This window comes from Dipodomys ordii, unplaced genomic scaffold (assembly GCF_000151885.1).
Source record: "Dipodomys ordii isolate 6190 unplaced genomic scaffold, Dord_2.0 Scaffold32, whole genome shotgun sequence".
In the NCBI taxonomy this organism is placed as follows: Eukaryota; Metazoa; Chordata; class Mammalia; order Rodentia; family Heteromyidae; genus Dipodomys; species Dipodomys ordii.
In genome coordinates, this window is record NW_012267248.1 from 11,661,389 (window position 1) to 11,667,007 (window position 5,619).

The window sequence follows — 5,619 nt, forward strand, 5'->3', positions numbered from 1 at the left end:
CCTGAGCTGGGTGACTTTTCCCTGGATGGAGGTGAGTCTGGCAGGTCACTTCCTCGTAAAGTTCTTGTGACCTGCTAAATGACTCGTTTTATTCCAAGGCCTGAGTTGGAGCTGGCAGCTCCTCCGAGCTTTGTCGGTATCCAAGATGGAGATCACAGGTGCTGCGGGGGGAGGGGTGGCCTTCCCTCCTCTGCTCCCTGAGAAGGAGTGAGGACGTCAGGCTTCTACTCACGCCGAGTCTTGGGTCTTGGGTCGTCTCTGGTCTGCAAACTGCAGGATGAAGATGTCTGCTCCTTGTCGGTTCTTGCTGGTGTTGAGTAGAATCCTCTTGCCCGCTGCATCTGGCTCCTTCATCCCAGACTCTCTGTGTGAGCGCTTGGTTATGGCCCCGGCTGCGTTCTCCACCGCGACCCTGCTGCCGCGGCGGCGGCTGCTGGCAAGCGCTCTGATGTGTCTGGTTGTCTTGGCTTCCCCTCTCTTGTCTAACTCTCTGTCCTGTGATGGCACACTTGGTGTGATTCTCTGGCTTAGGACTGTTCACTGGAACTCTAAAACTGCTTTCTATTCGAGAGCTTGTTCAGATTCCAGCTTCTCCTCCGCCATATTCTGCCATCTCTCTCTCACAGACTTTCTTGCCAGGGCTGGCTTTAAACGCGATCCTCAGATCTCAGCCTCCTGAGTCACTAGGATTACAGGCATGAGCCACCAGTGCCCAGCTTCAGCTATGTTTTTCTTTAAAGGAAATCTTTAAATGAATAAAGGATGAAAACATTAATTGGAACTTCAGCTGCAAATTGGAAATAAAAGAAGCCAAAAAAAATTTAGGACACATTATATAAAATAAATTTTTGAAATAATACTGGAAAGTAAAGAGCATGTTGGTCAATGAGTACAGCACAGCTTTATTTTCATATCACCTTGAGTTACAAGTAACTGTTTTTGAGGAAAGTAACAAAATTTACAATAAAATAAATTACATCTGTAGTATTTGCCTAGCACCGTCATATATGCCTGACATACTGGAGTTTTGTTAATGCAGTGGAGGAAAGGACAATATTAGTAGTCAGCTGTGGCATAGTGAATGCTCAACTCTCTGAGGATGAGTATGGAGCAAAATTTTTAAAAAGTATTTGTTTATTGGGCAGTTGTTTCTTTAAGGATTTGTTGTTGGGGGATTTAATTTTTTGAGTTCTAAGGATACTTTAGATATGAGGCCCATGTCCGTTGTATGGCTAGTGAAGATCCTCTCCCAATCTGTGGGCTTTCTATTGATCTTGCTAGCTATATCCTTTGCTATGCAGAAGCTCTGCAGTTTCATGCATTCCTATTTGTCTAACTTTTCTTTGGACCATATAAGATGATGTTAAGTGAAATGGACCCCAACATTGGAGGGACACAAGCATTTTTTTTCTCTTTCTTGCTATTGTTTTTAATGTACTTATAAGGTACTATGTGATATTTTTGTTTCTTTTTTATGTTCTTTCCCCATGGTATGACCCTGTTTTCACTGTATTTAATTCCAGTGCCCTGCATATTGTATATACAATTTTCTAATTTGGGGAAGGGAAGGGGAAAAAACAAAATGCTTAAATAGGGATACAGGTCGACCCATAGTAACAAGGAGATGTATGAGACACTATGTAGAAAATGAACTTTACAACTTGTAGGGGAAGGGGGGAGTTGGGGAGGTAGTGAAGGAAGGGATGGTAGGGGAAAAACAAAGGAGAAGGTAACAATGCTCGATAGGAAATGTACTCATTACCTTACTCATATAACTGTATCCCTCTGTACACTATTTTTACAATAAAATATTTTAAAATGTATTTGTTTAAAATAGTGAGAAAGAGAGAGCTATAATTTCCCATACCTGGTACAAATTCTTGATGATGAAATCCTTGGCAAAAAAGGAATGAAAAAAAGCAGTGCACTGGACTTGATATCTCTGCCAGATAAAAATTGAACAAACAAACAACAACAAAACATTGAACCTAGTTAGGTGCTAATGACTTTAAGCTTAGCTACTCTAGAGATCTGAGATCTGAGGATAATGGTTCAAAGCCAGCTAGGGCAGGAAAGTCCATGAGACTCTTATCTCCAATTAATTACCAAAAAGCTAGAAATGTAGCTGTGTCTCAAATGGTTGAATGCTGCTCACCTGGAGCAAAAAAAATCCTTAGGGACAGTACCAGGCCATGAGTTCAAGCTCTAAGAATTGCCCCATGACACACACACCAAATAACTCCCATTCAACTGTATTTCAGATTGTGTCTACAAGTTAAACCAAACTTTTACAAAGTTGGTAAACTGTTATATTACTTAACAAATACTTTTGGTGGATTTTACATATACTATATAATTTCCTAATTTAATATATTTTCTTTGCCAGAGAAATGATTTAATTAAAATTTCCTATGACAAGTAAAAGCAATATTCCACTTTAATGAAGAACTTTGATTAATATATCAAAAGATAGAATCATTTCTTGGACTTTCTGCCAACCATGTCACTATTAGTCTATTTGTTTAAAGTACTCAAAAACACTGCACATAAAGTACAGCTGTTTCAATAATGTTAATGATACATTGATAAAAGTTAAAATGTAAAACCAACAAGACCACAATAAAGGCCAAGAAACTGCACCCAAACTGAGAATCCAAGAACCATAGGAAGATCCCAGTTTTCACAGCCCCCAAGAAGGTGGATAAAATGGCAGGAACTCCCAAATACACTGCAGTCCTATCACTTAACATTAATGGGCATAACTATCCAATTTAGCGACATAGACTGTCTCGTTGGATTAAAAAGCAAGATCCTTCTATCTATTGCCTTCAAGAGTCACACCTTGCCCATAAAAACAAACACATTTTGAATGTGAAAGACTGGAACAAAATCTACCAAGCAAACAGCCCCCACAAACAGGCAGGAATTGCAATACTAATATCAGATAAAATAGACTTCAAATTAAAATTAGAAGAGATAAAGAAGGTCATTACATACTAAATAAGGATCTCTCCTTCAGGAGGATATTACAATTTTAAATCTCTATTCACCAAAAACGGAGCACCAAATTTATCCAAGACACACTACATTCTCTCAATTCTCATATACATCCAAAGACATTAACTGTTGGGGACTTTAATAAGCCACTATCCCCACTAGATAGATCAACTCGGCAAAAACCCAACAGAGAAACCACAGACCTAAACAACTGCATAGATCAACCAGATTTAACAGACATCTACTGAATATTTCACCCAGAGCATCAGAATACATGTTCTTCTCAGCAACACATGGAACATTTTCCAAAATAGACCACATTTTAGGTTACAAAGCAAACTTGTCCAAATTCAGAAACATTGAAGTTATACCTTGCATTCTCTTGACCACAAGGGAATAAAAGTAGAACTCAACACCAAAAGACACCAAAGAAAGTCCTGTAACACATGGAGGCTGAACAACACACTGTTGAACCACCAGTGGGTCATGGAAAAGATTAGAAACAAAATTCAAGTGTTCATGGTATTCAAAAAAATGAGCACACAAACTACCAGCTCCTCTGGGTCACAACAAAGGCAGAACTCAAGGCAAGTTTATAGCTCTGAGTTCCTACATCAACAAATTGGAGAGATCTGAAACCAACAATTTAATCAGACAGCAGAGATTCCTTGAAAAAGAGCAGCAAGATAAGCCCCAATCCAGTAAACGGAAAGAAATAATCAAAATTAAATCAGAATTAAATGAATTAGAATCCAAAAAAAACCATAGAAAGAATCAACAAAACAAAGAGTTGATTCTTTGAAAAAATTAACAAAATTGACAGACCCTTAGCAAATCTTATCTTAAAAAGAAGAGAACAAACCGAAATAAATATACTCAGAGATGAGAAGGGAAACATCACCACAGAAACAACCAAGATTCAGAACATTATAAGGAAATACTTTTCAAACCTTTACGCTAATAAGTTTGAGAACTTGGCAGAAATGGACCTTTTCCTAGCAAACATCGACATGCTGAAACTAAACCAAGATGAGTTAAACCATCTTAACAGGCCAATAACAAGCATTGAAATAGAAACAGCAAAAAGAGACTTCCCATCTAAGAAAAACCCAGGACTAGATGGTTTTACAGTGGAATTCTACGAGGCCTTCAAAGCAGAACTCACACCAATACTTCTTCAACTCTTCAATGAAATTGAAAGAGAAAGTTCACTACCAAATTCATTCTATGAAGCTATAATAACCCTCATCCCAAAACCAGGCAGGGACTAATCCATGAAAGAGAACTATAAACCCATATCTTTTATGAACATTGATGCAAAACTTCTCAACAAAATTTTGGCCAATTGACTTCAACAATTCATCCAAAAAATCATTCACCACGATCAAACTGGACTCATTTCAGGGAGGCAAAGCTCGTTCAATATACGCAAATCAATTAACATAATTCATCACATCAACAAGAGCAAGGATAAGAACCACATGGTTATCTCAATAGATGCATAAAAAGCATTCGACAAGATACACCACCCTTTTATGATGAAGGTTCTGAAAAAACTAGGAATCCATGGAACCCTCCTCAATACAATAAAGGCTGTATATGACAAACCTACATCCAATATTATACTTAATGGTGAAAAACTAAAGCCATTTCCTCTAAATTCAAGAACAAGACGAGGATGTCCACTCTCTCCACTGCTCTTCAATCTAGTATTAGAATGCCTAGCTACAGCAATAAGACAAGATGCAAACATAAAGGCCATCCAAACAGGGAAAGAAGAAGTGAAACTCTCCCTATTTGCATATGACATTATCTTGTATTTAAAGAATCCATGGACTCTGTTCCCAAATTACTCAAGGTGATTCAAAACCTTGGCAAAGTAACAGGGTATAAAATTACCACTCAAAAATGAATGGCTTTTCTATATGCCAACAATGAGAAAGTGTGGCTGAAATCAGGAAGGCAACTCTATTCATAATAGCCCCACAAAAAACTAAAATACGTAGGAATTAACCAAAGAAGTGAAGGACCTCTATGATAAAAATATTAAAAACCTGAAAAAGGAAATCAAAATAGAACTTAAAAAGTGGCAAAACTCCCATGCTCCTGGATTGGAAAGATCAACATCCTGAAAATGAAAATACTTTCCAAGGCTATCTACAAATTCAATGCAATACCTATCAATATTCCAACCTCATTCTTCAAGGAAATAGAAGAAGCAATCCAAAAAGACCCCGAATAACAGAAAGAACAGTGCTGGTGGAATATCAATACCAAATATCAAACTCTACTACAAAGCCATAGTAATCAAAACAGCTTGGTACTGGCACAAGAACAGACCCCAGGACCAATGGAATAGACTTGAAAACCCAGAAATGAACCTAAAGATCTTTAGCCATCTAAGCTTAGATAAGAGAGCTAAAAAAACAGAATGGAAGAAAGACAGCCTCTTTAGTAAATGATGCTGGCAAAATTGGTTACCTACTTGTAGAAAACTAAAGCTAGATTCCTATATATCACCTTGCACCAGAATCAACTCCAAATGGATCAAAGACTTTGAAGTCAAAGCAGACACTCTGAAAACATTACAGGATGGAACAGGAGAAACCCTAGGTCTCCTTG